This window comes from Palaemon carinicauda, chromosome 38 (genome assembly GCF_036898095.1).
Source record: "Palaemon carinicauda isolate YSFRI2023 chromosome 38, ASM3689809v2, whole genome shotgun sequence".
NCBI classification, from domain to species: domain Eukaryota; kingdom Metazoa; phylum Arthropoda; class Malacostraca; order Decapoda; family Palaemonidae; genus Palaemon; species Palaemon carinicauda.
The window spans coordinates 25,507,934-25,527,161 of record NC_090762.1 but is presented as its reverse complement, the minus strand read 5'-3'; the positions used below and the strand labels follow the sequence as shown (position 1 = coordinate 25,527,161).

Here is a 19,228-nt window from a genome sequence, read left to right as displayed (position 1 = left end):
TAAAGTGACTCCCTGAATCAATTCAGGACATAGATTGACATATTGAAATTTTTGGGAATTTTAAGTCATAGGGCCGGACCTGCGGATTTTCCACTGAAAATATGGGAAGAGTTAAATTCCTCCTAAAGCCCTTATAATTAAACCAAACCTTGTAAACGTGGGCAAACACATTAAATACCTGTTAAGTGAATCCCTGAATCAATTCAGGACATAGATTTACATATTGAAATTTTGGGGATTTTTAAGTCACAGGGCCGAACCTGTGGATTTTCCACTGAAAATATGGGAAGAGTTAAATTCCTCCTATAGCCCTTATAATTACACCAAACTTTGTAAACGTGCGCAAACACATTAACCCTGGATAGGTACGCTCCTCGGACACCCCTTTAAGGGTATACTCGGGCTCGAACGACCCCGACGCCAAAAAAAATTCTTGAAAAATCAGTTTTTGCAGTAACCTCTTTTTTTCTTTTGCCAAAAAAAAACTTCAATGAATGCTTAAAACAACTGTAAAGATAAATACTACTCATCTGCAGAAAAACTATTTATTATAAATATTTTAAAAAATTAAGTAGAAAAAAAAAGACCTGACATAAAAATTCATATAAAAAAAGTTTATACATATATACACAAATCCTTTTAGGAATTGATTCTTGAATGTTTAGGACACATCTTGATGTATTTTGGATGAAGTCAGACCCATGGAGGTGAAGATCTGAAATGAGAAAAAAAGGGTAACTTTTTTTGGCCTGCGGATTTTCCTCTGAAAATACGGAGAGAGTTAAATTCCTCCTATAGCTCTTATAATTAAACCAAGCTTTGTAAACGTGCACAAACACATTAAATACCTATGAAGTGACTCCCTGAATCAATTCAGGACATAGATTGACATATTCAAATTTTTGGGATTTTTATGTCTCAGGGCCGGACCTGCGGATTTTCCACTAAAAATATGGGAAGAGTTGAATTCCTCCTATAGCTTTTATTATTACACCATACTTTGTAAACGTGCAGAAACACTTTAAATACCTTTAAAGTGACTCCCTGAATCAATTCAGGACATAGATTGACATATTGAAATTTTTGGGATTTTTACCCCACAGGGCCGGACCTGCGGATTTTCCACTGAAAATATGGGAAGAGTTAAATTCCTCCTATAGCCCTTATAATTACACCAAACTTTGTAAACGTGCGCAAACACATTAAATACCTCTAAAGTGACTCCCTGAATCAATTCAGGACATAGATTGATATATTGAAATTTTTGGGATTTTTAAGTCACAGGGCCGGACCCGCGGATTTTCCACTGAAAATATGGGAAGAGTTAAATTCCTCCTATAGCCCTTATAATTACACCAAACTTTGTAAACATGCAAAGAAACATTAAATATCTCTAAAGTGACTCCCTGAATCAATTCAGGACATAGATTGACATATTGAAATTTTTGGAATTTTTGTGCCACAGGGCCGGACCTGCGGATTTTCCACTTAAAATATGGGAAGAGTTAAATTCCTCCTATAGCCCTTATAATTACACCAAACTTTGTAAACGTGCGCAAACACATTAAATACCTCTAAAGTGACTCCCTAAATCAATTCAGGACATAGATTGGCATATTGAAATTTTTGGGAATTTTAAGTCATAGGGCCGGACCTGCGGATTTTCCACTGAAAATATGAGAAGAGTTAAATTCCTCCTAAAGCCCTTATAATTAAACCAAACTTTGTAAACGTGCGCAAACACATTAAATGCCTCTTAAGTGAATCCCTGAATCAATTCAGGACATAGATTGACATATTGAAATTTTTGGGATTTTTATGTCTCAGGGCCAGACCTGTGGATTTTCCACTAAAAATATGGGAAGAGTTGAATTCCTCCTATAGCTTTTATTATTACACCATACTTTGTAAACGTGCACAAACACATTAAATACCTTTAAAGTGACTCCCTGAATCAATTCAGGACATAGATTGACATATTGAAATTTTTGGGATTTTTACCCCACAGGGCCGGACCTGCGGATTTTCCACTTAAAATATGGGAAGAGTTAAATTCCTCCTATAGCCCTTATAATTACACCAAACTTTGTAAACGTGCGCAAACACATTAAATACCTCTAAAGTGACTCCCTGAATCAATTCAGGACATAGACTGGCATATTGAAATTTTTGGGATTTTTGTGCCACAGGGCCGGACCTGCGGATTTTCCACTGAAAATATGGGAAGAGTTAAATTCCTCCTATACCCTTATAATTACACCAAACTTTGTAAACGTGCACAAACACATTAAATACCTCTAAAGTGACTCCCTGAATCAATTCAGGACATAGATTGACATATTGAAATTTTTGGTATTTTTGTGCCACAGGGCCGGACCTGCGGATTTTCCACTGAAAATATGGGAAGAGTTAAATTCCTCCTATACCCTTATAATTACACCAAACTTTGTAAACGTGCGCAAACACATTAAATACCTCTAAAGTGACTCCCTGAATCAATTCAGGACATAGATTGACATATTGAAATTTTTGGGAATTTTAAGTCATAGGGCCGGACCTGCGGATTTTCCACTGAAAATATGGGAAGAGTTAAATTCCTCCTAAAGCCCTTATAATTAAACCAAACCTTGTAAACGTGCGCAAACACATTAAATACCTGTTAAGTGAATCCCTGAATCAATTCAGGACATAGATTTACATATTGAAATTTTGGGGATTTTTAAGTCACAGGGCCGAACCTGTGGATTTTCCACTGAAAATATGGGAAGAGTTAAATTCCTCCTATAGCCCTTATAATTAAACCAAACTTTGTAAACGTGCGCAAACACATTAACCCTGGATAGGTACGCTCCTCGGATACCCCTTTAAGGGTATACTGGGGCTCGAACGACCCCGACGCCAAAAAAAATTCTTGAAAAATCAGTTTTTGCAGTAACCTCTTTTTTTCTTTTGCCAAAAAAAAACTTCAATGAATGCTTAAAACAACTGTAAAGATAAATACTACTCATCTGCAGAAAAACTATTTATTATAAATATTTTAAAAAATTAAGTAGAAAAAAAAAGACCTGACATAAAAATTCATAAAAAAAAAGTTTATACATATATACACAAATCCTTTTAGGAATTGATTCTTGAATGTTTAGGACACATTTTGATGTATTTTGGATGAAGTCAGACCCATGGAGGTGAAGATCTGAAATGAGAAAAAAAGGGTAACTTTTTTTGGCCTGCGGATTTTCCTCTGAAAATACGGAGAGAGTTAAATTCCTCCTATAGCTCTTATAATTAAACCAAGCTTTGTAAACGTGCACAAACACATTAAATACCTATAAAGTGACTCCCTGAATCAATTCAGGACATAGATTGACATATTCAAATTTTTGGGATTTTTATGTCTCAGGGCCGGACCTGCGGATTTTCCACTAAAAATATGGGAAGAGTTGAATTCCTCCTATAGCTTTTATTATTACACCATACTTTGTAAACGTGCAGAAACACTTTAAATACCTTTAAAGTGACTCCCTGAATCAATTCAGGACATAGATTGACATATTGAAATTTTTGGGATTTTTACCCCACAGGGCCGGACCTGCGGATTTTCCACTTAAAATATGGGAAGAGTTAAATTCCTCCTATAGCCCTTATAATTACACCAAACTTTGTAAACGTGCGCAAACACATTAAATACCTCTAAAGTGACTCCCTGAATCAATCCAGGACATAGATTGACATATTGAAATTTTTGGGATTTTTAAGTCACAGGGCCGGACCAGCGGATTTTCCACTGAAAATATGGGAAGAGTTAAATTCCTCCTATAGCCCTTATAATTACACCAAACTTTGTAAACATGCAAAGAAACATTAAATATCTCTAAAGTGACTCCCTGAATCAATTCAGGACATAGATTGACATATTGAAATTTTTGGAATTTTTGTGCCACAGGGCCGGACCTGCGGATTTTCCACTGAAAATATGGGAAGAGTTAAATTCCTCCTATACCCTTTTAATTACACCAAACTTTGTAAACGTGCGCAAACACATTAAATACCTCTAAAGTGACTCCCTGAATCAATTCAGGACATAGATTGACATATTGAAATTTTTGGAATTTTTGTGCCACAGGGCCGGACCTGCGGATTTTCCACTGAAAATATGGGAAGAGTTAAATTCCTCCTATACCCTTTTAATTACACCAAACTTTGTAAACGTGCGCAAACACATTAAATACCTCTAAAGTGACTCCCTGAATCAATTCAGGACATAGATTGACATATTGAAATTTTTGGGATTTTTGTGCCATAGGGCCGGACCTGCGGATTTTCCACTGAAAATATGGGAAGAGTTAAATTCCTCCTATACCCTTATAATTACACCAAACTTTGTAAATATGCAAAGAAACATTAAATATCTCTAAAGTGACTCCCTGAATCAATTCAGGACATAGATTGACATATTGAAATTTTTGGAATTTTTGTGCCACAGGGCCGGACCTGCGGATTTTCCACTGAAAATATGGGAAGAGTTAAATTCCTCCTATACCCTTTTAATTACACCAAACTTTGTAAACGTGCGCAAACACATTAAATACCTCTAAAGTGACTCCCTGAATCAATTCAGGACATAGATTGACATATTGAAATTTTTGGGAATTTTAAGTCATAGGGCCGGACCTGCGGATTTTCCACTGAAAATATGGGAAGAGTTAAATTCCTCCTAAAGCCCTTATAATTAAACCAAACCTTGTAAACGTGCGCAAACACATTAAATACCTGTTAAGTGAATCCCTGAATCAATTCAGGACATAGATTGACATATTGAAATTTTTGGGATTTTTAAGTCATAGGGCCGAACCTGTGGATTTTCCACTGAAAATTGACATATTGAAATTTTTGGGATTTTTAAGTCATAGGGCCGAACCTGTGGATTTTCCACTGAAAATATGGGAAGAGGTAAATTCCTCCTAAAGCCCTTATAATTAAACCAAACTTTGTAAACGTGCGCAAACACATTAAATACCTGTTAAGTGAATCCCTGAATCAATTCAGGACATAGATTGACATATTGAAATTTTTGGGATTTTTAAGTCACAGGGCCGAACCTGTGGATTTTCCACTGAAAATATGGGAAGAGTTAAATTCCTCCTATAGCCCTTATAATTACACCAAACTTTGTAAACGTGCGCAAACACATTAACCCTGGATAGGTACGCTCCTCGGACACCCCTTTAAGGTTATACTCGGGCTCGAACGACCCCGACGCCAAAAAAAATTCTTGAAAAATCAGTTTTTGCAGTAACCTCTTTTTTTCTTTTGCCATAAAAAAACTTCAATGAATGCTTAAAACAACTGTAAAGATAAATACTACTCATCTGCAGAAAAACTATTTATTATAAATATTTTAAAAAATTAAGTAGAAAAAAAAAGACCTGACATAAAAATTCATAAAAAAAAGTTTATACATATATACACAAATCCTTTTAGGAATTGATTCTTGAATGTTTAGGACAAATCTTGATGTATTTTGGATGAAGTCAGACCCATGGAGGTGAAGATCTGAAATGAGAAAAAAAGGGTAACTTTTTTTGGCCTGCGGATTTTCCTCTGAAAATACGGAGAGAGTTAAATTCCTCCTATAGCTCTTATAATTAAACCAAGCTTTGTAAACGTGCACAAACACATTAAATACCTATAAAGTGACTCCCTGAATCAATTCAGGACATAGATTGACGTATTGAAATTTTTGGGATTTTTATGTCTCAGGGCCGGACCTGCGGATTTTCCACTAAAAATATGTGAAGAGTTGAATTCCTCCTATAGCTTTTATAATTACACCATACTTTGTAAACGTGCACAAACACTTTAAATACCTTTAAAGTGACTCCTTGAATCAATTCAGGACATAGATTGACATATTGAAATTTTTGGGATTTTTAAGTCACAGGGCCAGATTGACATATTGAAATTTTTGGGATTTTTAAGTCACAGGGCCGGACCTGCGGATTTTCCACTGAAAATATGGGAAGAGTTAAATTCCTCCTATAGCCCTTATAATTACACCAAACTTTGTAAACATGCAAAGAAACATTAAATATCTCTAAAGTGACTCCCTGAATCAATTCAGGACATAGATTGACATATTGAAATTTTTGGAATTTTTGTGCCACAGGGCCGGACCTGCGGATTTTCCACTGAAAATATGGGAAGAGTTGAATTCCTCCTATACCCTTATAATTACACCAAACTTTGTAAACGTGCGCAAACACATTAAATACCTCTAAAGTGACTCCCTGAATCAATTCAGGACATAGATTGACATATTGAAATTTTTGGGATTTTTGTGCCACAGGGCCGGACCTGCGGATTTTCCACTTAAAATATGGGAAGAGTTAAATTCCTCCTATAGCCCTTATAATTACACCAAACTTTGTAAACGTGCGCAAACACATTAAATACCTCTAAAGTGACTCCCTAAATCAATTCAGGACATAGATTGGCATATTGAAATTTTTGGGAATTTTAAGTCATAGGGCCGGACCTGCGGATTTTCCACTGAAAATATGAGAAGAGTTAAATTCCTCCTAAAGCCCTTATAATTAAACCAAACTTTGTAAACGTGCGCAAACACATTAAATGCCTCTTAAATGAATCCCTGAATCAATTCAGGACATAGATTGACATATTGAAATTTTTGGGATTTTTATGTCTCAGGGCCAGACCTGTGGATTTTCCACTAAAAATATGGGAAGAGTTGAATTCCTCCTATAGCTTTTATTATTACACCATACTTTGTAAACGTGCACAAACACATTAAATACCTTTAAAGTGACTCCCTGAATCAATTCAGGACATAGATTGACATATTGAAATTTTTGGGATTTTTACCCCACAGGGCAGGACCTGCGGATTTTCCACTTAAAATATGGGAAGAGTTAAATTCCTCCTATAGCCCTTATAATTACACCAAACTTTGTAAACGTGCGCAAACACATTAAATACCTCTAAAGTGACTCCCTGAATCAATTCAGGACATAGACTGGCATATTGAAATTTTTGGGATTTTTGTGCCACAGGGCCGGACCTGGGGATTTTCCACTGAAAATATGGGAAGAGTTAAATTCCTCCTATACCCTTATAATTACACCAAACTTTGTAAACGTGCACAAACACATTAAATACCTCTAAAGTGACTCCCTGAATCAATTCAGGACATAGATTGACATATTGAAATTTTTGGGATTTTTGTGCCACAGGGCCGGACCTGCGGATTTTCCACTGAAAATATGGGAAGAGTTAAATTCCTCCTATAGCCCTTATAATTACATCAAACTTTGTAAACGTGCGCAAACACATTAAATACCTCTAAAGTGACTCCCTGAATCAATTCAGGACATAGATTGACATATTGAAATTTTTGGGATTTTTGTGCCACAGGGCCGGACCTGCGGATTTTCCACTGAAAATATGGGAAGAGTTAAATTCCTCCTATACCCTTATAATTACACCAAACTTTGTAAACGTGCGCAAACACATTAAATACCTCTAAAGTGACTCCCTGAATCAATTCAGGACATAGATTGACATATTGAAATTTTTGGGAATTTTAAGTCATAGGGCCGGACCTGCGGATTTTCCACTGAAAATATGGGAAGAGTTAAATTCCTCCTAAAGCCCTTATAATTAAACCAAACCTTGTAAACGTGCGCAAACACATTAAATACCTGTTAAGTGAATCCCTGAATCAATTCAGGACATAGATTTACATATTGAAATTTTGGGGATTTTTAAGTCACAGGGCCGAACCTGTGGATTTTCCACTGAAAATATGGGAAGAGTTAAATTCCTCCTACACCCTTTTAATTACACCAAACTTTGTAAACGTGCGCAAACACATTAAATACCTCTAAAGTGACTCCCTGAATCAATTCAGGACATAGATTGACATATTGAAATTTTTGGGATATTTGTGCCATAGGGCCGGACCTGCGGATTTTCCACTGAAAATATGGGAAGAGTTAAATTCCTCCTATACCCTTATAATTACACCAAACTTTGTAAACGTGCGCAAACACATTAAATACCTGTTAAGTGAATCCCTGAATCAATTCAGGACATAGATAAACATTTTGAAATTTTGGGGATTTTTAAGTCACAGGGCCGAACCTGTGGATTTTCCACTGAAAATATGGGAAGAGTTAAATTCCTCCTATAGCCCTTATAATTACACCAAACTTTGTAAACGTGCGCAAACACATTAACCCTGGATAGGTACGCTCCTCTGACACCCCTTTAAGGGTATACTCGGGCGCGAACGACCCCGACGCCAAAAAAATTCTTGAAAAATCAGTTTTTGCAGTAACCTCTTTTTTTTCTTTTGCCAAAAAAAACTTCAATGAATGCTTAAAACAACTGTAAAGATAAATACTACTCATCTGCAGAAAAACTATTTATTATAAATATTTTAAAAAATTAAGTAGAAAAAAAAGACCTGACATAAAAATTCATAAAAAAAAAGTTTATACATATATACACAAATCCTTTTAGGAATTGATTCTTGAATGTTTAGGACACATCTTGATGTATTTTGGATGAAGTCAGACCCATGGAGGTGAAGATCTGAAATGAGAAAAAAAGGGTAACTTTTTTTGTCCTGCGGATTTTCCTCTGAAAATACGGAGAGAGTTAAATTCCTCCTATAGCTCTTATAATTAAACCAAGCTTTGTAAACGTGCACAAACACATTAAATACCTATAAAGTGACTCCCTGAATCAATTCAGGACATAGATTGACATATTGAAATTTTTGGGATTTTTATGTCTCAGGGCCGGACCTGCGGATTTTCCACTAAAAATATGGGAAGAGTTGAATTCCTCCTATAGCTTTTATTATTACACCATACTTTGTAAACGTGCAGAAACACATTAAATACCTTTAAAGTGACTCCCTGAATCAATTCAGGACATAGATTGACATATTGAAATTTTTGGGATTTTTACCCCACAGGGCCGGACCTGCGGATTTTCCACTTAAAATATGGGAAGAGTTAAATTCCTCCTATAGCCCTTATAATTACACCAAACTTTGTAAACGTGCGTAAACACATTAAATACCTCTAAAGTGACTCCCTGAATCAATTCAGGACATAGATTGACATATTGAAATTTTTGGGATTTTTAAGTCACAGGGCCGGACCTGCGGATTTTCCACTGAAAATATGGGAAGAGTTAAATTCCTCCTATAGCCCTTATAATTACACCAAACTTTGTAAACATGCAAAGAAACATTAAATATCTCTAAAGTGACTCCCTGAATCAATTCAGGACATAGATTGACATATTGAAATTTTTGGAATTTTTGTGCCACAGGGCCGGACCTGCGGATTTTCCACTGAAAATATGGGAAGAGTTAAATTCCTCCTATACCCTTATAATTACACCAATCTTTGTAAACGTGCGCAAACACATTAAATACCTCTAAAGTGACTCCCTGAATCAATTCAGGATATAGATTGACATATTGAAATTTTTGGGATTTTTGTGGATTTTCCACTGAAAATATGGAATAGTTAAATTCCTCCTATAGCCCTTATAATTACATCAAACTTTGTAAACGTGCGCAAACACATTAAATACCTCTAAAGTGACTCCCTAAATCAATTCAGGACATAGATTGGTATATTGAAATTTTTGGGAATTTTAAGTCATAGGGCCGGACCTGCGGATTTTCCACTGAAAATATGGGAAGAGTTAAATTCCTCCTAAAGCCCTTATAATTAAACCAAACTTTGTAAACGTGCGCAAACACATTAAATACCTCTTAAGTGAATCCCTGAATCAATTCAGGACATAGATTGACATATTGAAATTTTGGGGATTTTTAAGTCACAGGGCCGAACCTGTGGATTTTCCACTGAAAATATGGGAAGAGTTAAATTCCTCCTATAGCCCTTATAATTACACCAAACTTTGTAAACGTGCGCAAACACATTAACCCTGGATAGGTACGCTCCTCGGACACCCCTTTAAGGGTATACTCGGGCGCGAACGACCCCGACGGCAAAAAAAATTCTTGAAAAATCAGTTTTTGCAGTAACCTCTTTTTTTCTTTTGCCAAAAAAACTTCAATGAATGCTTAAAACAACTGTAAAGATAAATACTACTCATCTGCAGAAAAACTATTTATTATAAATATTTTAAAAAATTAAGTAGAAAAAAAAGACCTGACATAAAAATTCATAAAAAAAAAGTTTATACATATATACACAAATCCTTTTAGGAATTGATTCTTGAATGTTTAGGACACATCTTGATGTATTTTGGATGAAGTCAGACCCATGGAGGTGAAGATCTGAAATGAGAAAAAAAGGGTAACTTTTTTTGGCCAAAAATTTTTTTCCAAATTTCATGAATTTTTTTGGGTACCCAAATGAAATAGGAAGTGGCTAATTTTTTTAGGGAATAAACATATGTTATCCTAAAATAGAAATATGTAAAAAAATCATCATTATTTTGTAAATTACATTTATGTCAGGGGCCATATCTAAAGGTAATTTTTTGAGTACTTGGAAATTTCGTAAAAAAATACATATATTTAATATATAATATGATATTTATGCAGGTAAAAATATACCAAAATATCACAAATTCTATAGGGAACAAGAATATATATAGGTAGGGCAACTTACGTTTCGGATATGTCGACAAAATGGCCGCCAACCACACTAACTCAGACTCCCTAATCTGCCACTTGAAATGTAGGAAGGGTATGTCAATTTCAAGGTGTTTTTTACTAATCTAATTATTATTGGATATGCAAAAAAAATTGTATGGTGGGTTGCTGGATAATTGTCGATTATTTTACGACTATAAAATTAAAATTCTGACCCAAAAAAAAATTTTTGAAGGGAAATAAAATAATAAAAAAAAAAAAATGTGAAACAATATAATATTTTAGCTAAAAAAAATTGATGATATTCAATCAAAAAAGAAGTAAATAAAATTTTCCGACAAATAAACATCTAGAGGAATCATTAGTCTGTGATAGTTCCTTAGTACGTAGTAATTTTGAAAGAAATGGGAAAAAACGAAAAAATGGCAATCACTGGAAAATCGAACACATATCTATATATACGCCATATCTGGCTAAAAAAAAGATAGGCATGGGTAGCCAGATCATCTAGAAACACTTTCCAACACTATAAAAATATAAGTTTTGCGACACTACTTGCCAATTCCTTACGGTAACATGACTAAGCAAAAAAATGCAAAACAAATAAAAAGGGGCCCTCGCGGAAAAATGCCCAACATTCTAATATACGGCATTTCAGAAAAAAAAAAATTCAGCCACGAGCTAGGCAAACCATCAAGGCACATTTTCCGACAAATAAACATCTAAATGAATCATTACTCTGTGATAGTTCCTTAGTACGTAGTAATTTTGAAAGAAATGGGAAAAAATGAAAAAATGGCAATCACAGGAAAATCGAACACATACCTATATATACGCCATATCTGGCTAAAAAAAAAAGATAGGCATGGGTAGCCAGATCATCTAGAAACACTTTCCAACACTATAAAATTATAAGTTTTGCGACACTACTTGCCAATTCCTTACGGTAACATGACTAAGCAAAAAAATGCAAAACAAATAAAAAGGGGCACTCGCGGAAAAATGGCCATTCTAATATACGGCATTTCAGAAAAAAAAAATTTCAGCCACGTGCTAGGCAAACCATCAAGGCACATTATTTTCCGACAAATAAACATATAAATGAATCATTACTCTGTGATAGTTCCTTAGTACGTAGTAATTTTGAAAGAAATGGGAAAAAACGAAAAAATGGCAATCACAGGAAAATCGAACACATACTAATATATACGCCATATCTGGCTAAAAAAAAAATAGGCATGGGTAGCCAGATCATCTAGAAACACTTTCCAACACTATAAAAATGTAAGTTTTGTGACACTACTTGCCAATTCCTTACGGTAACATGACTAAGCAAAAAAATGCAAAACAAATAAAAAGGGGCACTCGCGGAAAAATGCCCAACATTCTAATATACGGCATCTCAGATAAAAAAAAAGACATGCACGTGTTAGCCCAACCATCAAGGCACACTTTCTAACACATAAACATGAAAAAAAATCAATAATATACGGCAATTCCTTACTACGTAGTAAATTTTTACAAATATTGAAAAAAAACAGAAATTGGCAACCGCAGTTAAATACCCAATTTACCAATAACTACGTCGTATCTGACAAAAACAAAGTCACGCATGGGTAGCCAGATCATCTAGACACACTTTCCAACACTAAAAAAGCAAAAGTTTTACGACACTATTTGGCAATATCTTACGGAAAAATGACTTGGCAAAAAAATGAAAAAATGAAAAAGGGGCACGTGGTAAAATGCCCAACATTCTAATATACGGCATCTCAGATAAAAAAAAAAGACATGCACGTGTTAGCCCAACCATCAAGGCACACTTTCTAACACATAAACATGAAAAAAAATGAATAATATACGGCAATTCCTTACTGCGTAAAATTTTTTACAAATATTGAAAAAAAAACAGAAATTGGCAACCGCAGTTAAATACCCAATATACCAATAACTACGTCGTATCTGACAAAAACAAAGTCACGCATGGGTAGCCAGATCATCTAGACACACTTTCCAACACTAAACAAGCAAAAGTTTTACGACACTATTTGGCAATATCTTACGGAAAAATGACTTGGCAAAAAAATGAAAAAAAATGAAAAAGGGGCACTCGCGGTAGAATGGTCCTCGTGGTGATGAACGACATTTTAACTAAAAAAAAAATCATGCACATGGTAGCCAAACAATCCACCAAGACTTTCCACAACTGATAACCAATACAAGTTGCACCATTCTACGACAATTTCATAATACGTAATAACTTTGATAATTATGCAAATTACCTTAGAAGGGTAAACTCGGTCGCGCTCGACCCCGACGCATCTCAGAAATCGGGGAAGGAGTACAGCTACAGCAATGCACATCTCGACACTACTAGAGCGTGTAGGGGAGACACCTCCTGCAGGTCGATCACCCACAAATTCAGTCACGGGGGTGAGTCACGTGAGAAAAACCTCTTTTTTTTTACGCTTGGGGTCGCGTACGATCCACCGTACCTATCCAGGGTTGAATACCTCTAAAGTGACTCCCTGAATCAATTCAGGACATAGAATGACATATTGAAATTTTTGGGATTTTTGTGCCACAGGGCCGGACCTGCGGATTTTCCTCTAAAAATATGAGAAGAGTTAAATTCCTCCTATAGCCCTTATAATTAAACCAAACTTTGTAAACGTGCACAAACACATTAAATACCTCTAAAGTGACTTCCTGAATCAATTCAGGACATAGATTGACATATTGAAATTTTTGGGATTTTTCTGCCACAGGGCCGGACCTGCGGATTTTCCACTGAAAATATGGGAAGAGTTGAATTCCTCCTATAGCTTTTATTATTACACCATACTTTGTAAACGTGCACAAACACATTAAATACCTCTAAAGTGACTCCCTGAATCAATTCAGGATATAGATTGACATATTGAAATTTTTGGGATTTTTAAGTCACAGGGCCGGACCTGCGGATTTTCCTCTGAAAATATGGAGAGAGTTAAATTCCTCCTATAGCCCTTATAATTAAATTAATCTTTGTAAACGTGCACAAACACTTTAAATACCTCCAAAGTGACTTCCTGAATCAATTCAGGACATAGATTGACATATTGAAATTTTTGGGATTTTTAAGTCACAGGGCCGGACCTGCGGATTTTCCTCTGAAAATACGGAGAGTTAAATTCCTCCTATAGCCCTTATAATTAAACCAAGCTTTGTAAACGTGCACAAACACATTAAATACCTTTAAAGTGACTCCCTGAATCAATTCAGGACATGGATTGACCTATTGAAATTTTTGGGATTTTTGCGCCACAGGGCCGGACCTGCGGATTTTCCTCTGAAAATACGGAGAGAGTTAAATTCCTCCTATAGACCTTATAATTAAACCAAGCTTTGTAATCGTGCACAAACACATTAAATACATCTAAAGTGACTTCCTGAATCAATTCAGGACATAGATTGACATATTGAAATTTTTGGGATTTTTATGTCTCAGGGCCGGACCTGCGGATTTTCCTCTGAAAATATGGAAAGAGTTAAATTCCTCCTATAGCCCTTATAATTACACCAAGCTTTGTAAACGTGCACAAACACATTAAATACCTTTAAAGTGACTCCCTGAATCAATTCAGGACATAGATTAACATATTGAAATTTTTGGGATTTTTGCGCCACAGGGCCGGACCTGCGGATTTTCCACTGAAAATATGGGAAGAGTTAAATTCTTCCAATAGCCCTTATAATTAAACCAAACTTTGTAAACGTGCGCAAACACATTAAATACCTTTAAAGTGACTTCCTGAATCAATTCAGGACATAGATTGACATATTGAAATTTTTGAGATTTTTAAGTCACAGGGCCGGACCTGCGGATTTTCCACTGAAAATATGGGAAGAGTTGAATTCCTCCTATAGCTTTTATTATTACACCATACTTTGTAAACGTGCACAAACATTAAATACCTTTAAAGTGACTCCCTGAATCAATTCAGGACATAGATTGACCTATTGAAATTTTTGGGATTTTTGTGCCACAGGGCCGGACCTGCGGATTTTCCACTGAAAATATGGGAAGAGTTAAATTCCTCCTATAGCCCTTATAATTACATCAAACTTTGTAAACGTGTGCAAACACATTAAATACCTCTAAAGTGACTCCCTGAATCAATTCAGGACATAGATTGACCTATTGAAATTTTTGGGATTTTTGTGCCACAGGGCCGGACCTGCGGATTTTCCACTGAAAATATGGGAAAAGTTAAATTCCTCCTATAGCCCTTATAATTAAACCAAACATTGTAAACGTGCGCAAACACATTAAATACCTCTAAAGTGACTCCCTGAATCAATTCAGGACATAGATTGACCTATTGAAATTTTTGGGATTTTTGCGCCACAGGGCCGGACCTGCGGATTTTCCACTGAAAATATGGGAAGAGTTAAATTCCTCCTATAGCCCTTATAATTACACCAAACTTTGTAAACGTGCGCAAACACATTAAATACCTCTTAAGTGACTCCCTGAATCAATTCAGGACATAGATTGACCTATTGAAATTTTTGGGATTTTTGCGCCACAGGGCCGGACCTGCGGATTTTCCACTGAAAATATGGGAAGAGTTAAATTCCTCCTATAGCCCTTATAATTACACCAAGCTTTGTAAACGTGTGCAAACACATTAAATACCTCTTAAGTGATTCCCTGAATCATTTCAGGACATAGATTGACATATTGAAATTTTTGGGATTTTATGTTTCAGGGCCGGACCTGCGGATTTTCCACTGAAAATATGGGAAGAGTTAAATTCCTCCAATAGCCCTTATAATTAAACCAAACTTTGTAAACGTGCGCAAACACATTAAATACCTTTAAAGTGACTTCCTGAATCAATTCAGGACATAGATTGACATATTGAAATTTTTGGGATTTTTAAGTCACTGGGCCGGCACCTGCGGAATTTCCACTGAAAATATGGGAAGAGTTGAATTCCTCCTATAGCTTTTATTATTACACCATACTTTGTAAATGTGCACAAACACATTAAATACCTTTAAATTGACTCCCTGAATCAATTCAAGACATAGATTGACCTATTGAAATTTTTGGGATTTTTGCCCCACAGGGCCGGACCTGCGGATTTTCCACTGAAAATAAGGGAAGAGTTAAATTCCTCCTATAGCCTTTATAATTACATCAAACTTTGTAAACGTGTACAAACACATTAAATACCTCTAAAGTGACTCCCTGAATCAATTCAGGACATAGATTGACCTATTGAAATTTTTGGGATTTTTGCCCCACAGGTCCGGACCTGCGGATTTTCCACTGAAAATATGGGAAGAGTTAAATTCCTCCTATAGCCCTTATAATTACACCAAACTTTGTAAACGTGTGCAAACACATTAAATACCTCTAAAGTGACTCCCTGAATCAATTCAGGACATAGATTGACATACTGAAATTTTTGGGATTTTTGTGCCACTGGACCTGCGGATTTTCCTCTGAAAATATGGAAAGAGTTAAATTCCTCCTATAGCCCTTATAATTAAACCAAACTTTGTAAACGTGCGCAAACACATTAAATACCTTTTAAGTGACTCCCTGAATCAATTCAGGACAAAGATTGACATGTTGAAATTTGTGGGATTTTTAAGTCACAGGGCCGGACCTGCGGATTTTCCACTGAAAATATGGGAAGAATTAAATTCCTCCAATAGCCCTTATAATTAAACCAAGCTTTGTAAACGTGCACAAACACATTAAATACCTCTAAAGTGACTTCCTGAATCAATTCAGGACATAGATCGACATATTGAAATTTTTGGGATTTTTGCGCCACAGGGCCGGACATGTGGATTTTCCACTGAAAATATGGGAAGAGTTAAATTCCTCCTATAGCCCTTATAATTAAACCAAACTTTGTAAACGTGCGCAAACACATTAAATACCTCTAAAGTGACTTCCTGAATCAATTCATGACATAGATTGACATATTGAAATTTTTGGGATTTTTAAGTCACAGGGCCAGACCTGCGGATTTTCCTCTGAAAATATGGAAAGAGTTAAATTCCTCCTATAGCCCTTATAATTACACCAAACTTTGTAAACGTGCGCAAACACATTAAATACCTCTTAAGTGACTCCCTGAATCAATTCTGGACATAGATTGACATATTGGAATTTTTGGGATTTATGTGCCACAGGGCCGGACCTGCGGATTTTCCACTGAAAATATGGGAAGAGTTAAATTCCTCCAATAGCCCTTATAATTAAACTAAACTTTGTAAACGTGCGCAAACACATTAAATACCTCTAAAGTGACTCCCTGAATCAATTCAGGACATAGATTGGCATATTAAAATTTTTGGGATTTTTAAGTCATAGGGCCGGACCTGCGGATATTCCACTGAAAATATGGGAAAAGTTAAATTCCTCCTATAGCCCTTATAATTAAACCAAACTTTGTAAACGTGCGCAAACACATTAAATACCTCTAAAGTGACTCCCTGAATCAATTCAGGACATAGATTGACATACTGAAATTTTTTGGGATTTTTATGCCACTGGACCTGCGGATTTTCCTCTGAAAATATGGAAAGAGTTAAATTCCTCCTATAGCCCCTATAATTGAACCAAACTTTGTAAACGTGCGCAAACACATTAAATACCTCTTAAGTGACTCCTTGAATCAATTCAGGACATAGATTGACCTATTGAAATTTTTGGGATTTTTGTGCCAGAGGGCCGGATCTGCGGATTTTCCACTGAAAATATGGGAAGAGTTAAATTCCTCCAATAGCCCTTATAATTAAACTAAACTTTGTAAACGTGCGCAAACACATTAAATACCTTTAAAGTGACTTCTTGAATCAATTCAGGTCATAGATTGACTTATTGAAATTTTTGGGATTTTTATGTGTCAGGGCCGGACCTGCGGATTTTCCACTGAAAATATGGGAAGAGTTGAATTCCTCCTATATCTTTGATTATTACACCATACTTTGTAAACGTGCACAAACACATTAAATACCTTTAAAGTGACTCCCTGAATCAATTCAGGACATAGATTTACATATTGAAACTTTTGGGATTTTTGTGCCAGAGGGCCGGATCTGCGGATTTTCCACTGAAAATATGGGAAGAGTTAAATTCCTCCAATAGCCCTTATAATTAAACTAAACTTTGTAAACGTGCACAAACACATTAAATACCTCTAAAGTGACTTCCTGAATCAATTCAGGACATAGATCGACATATTGAAATTTTTGGGATTTTTGCGCCACAGGGCCGGACATGTAGATTTTTCACTGAAAATATGGGAAGAGTTAAATTCCTCCTATAGCCCTTATAATTAAACCAAACTTTGTAAACGTGCGCAAACACATTAAATACCTCTAAAGTGATTTCCTGAATCAATTCATGACATAGATTGACATATTGAAATTTTTGGGATTTTTAAGTCACAGGGCCAGACCTGCGGATTTTCCTCTGAAAATATGGAAAGAGTTAAATTCCTCCTATAGCCCTTATAATTACACCAAAATTTCTAAACGTGCGCAAACACATTAAATACCTCTTAAGTGACTCCCTGAATCAATTCTGGACATAGATTGACATATTGGAATTTTTGGGATTTTTGTGCCACCTGCGGATTTTCCACTGAAAATATGGGAAGAGTTAAATTCCTCCAATAGCCCTTATAATTAAACTAAACTTTGTAAACGTGCGCAAACACATTAAATACCTTTAAAGTGACTCCCTGAATCAATTCAGGACATAGATTGGCATATTAAAATTTTTGGGATTTTTAAGTCATAGGGCCGGACCTGCGGATTTTCCACTGAAAATATGGGAAAAGTTAAATTCCTCCTATAGCCCTTATAATTAAACCAAACTTTGTAAACGTGCGCAAACACATTAAATACCTCTAAAGTGACTCCCTGAATCAATTCAGGACATAGATTGACATACTGAAATTTTTGGGATTTTTATGCCACTGGACCTGCGGATTTTCCTCTGAAAATATGGAAAGAGTTAAATTCCTCCTATAGCCCCTATAATTAAACCAAACTTTGTAAACGTGCGCAAACACATTAAATACCTCTTAAGTGACTCCCTGAATCAATTCAGGACATAGATTGACCTATTGAAATTTTTGGGATTTTTGCGCCACAGGACCTGCGGATTTTCCTCTGAAAATATGGGAAGAGTTAAATTCCTCCTATAGCCCTTATAATTACACCAAGCTTTGTAAACGTGCGCAAACACATTAAATACCTCTTAAGTGACTCCCTGAATCAATTCAGGACATAGATTGACATATTGAAATTTTTGGGATTTTATGTCTCAGGGCCGGACCTGCGGATTTTCCACTGAAAATATGGGAAGAGTTGAATTCCTCCTATAGCCCTTATAATTAAACCAAACTTTGTAAACGTGCTCAAACACATTAAATACCTCTAAAGTGACTTCCTGAATCAATTCAGGACATGGATTGATATATTGAAATTTTTTGGATTTTTAAGTCACAGGGCCAGACCTGCGGATTTTCCTCTGAAAATATGGAA

General features: G+C 35.7%; 1 protein-coding gene across 1 annotated transcript in view; it reads left to right on the top strand.

Annotated features, from left to right (window-relative positions):
* LOC137630269 (gamma-tubulin complex component 5-like) overlaps window positions 1–19,228 on the top strand; it is a 163,847-nt gene that overhangs the window by 93,247 nt on the left and 51,372 nt on the right. The window lies entirely within an intron of this gene.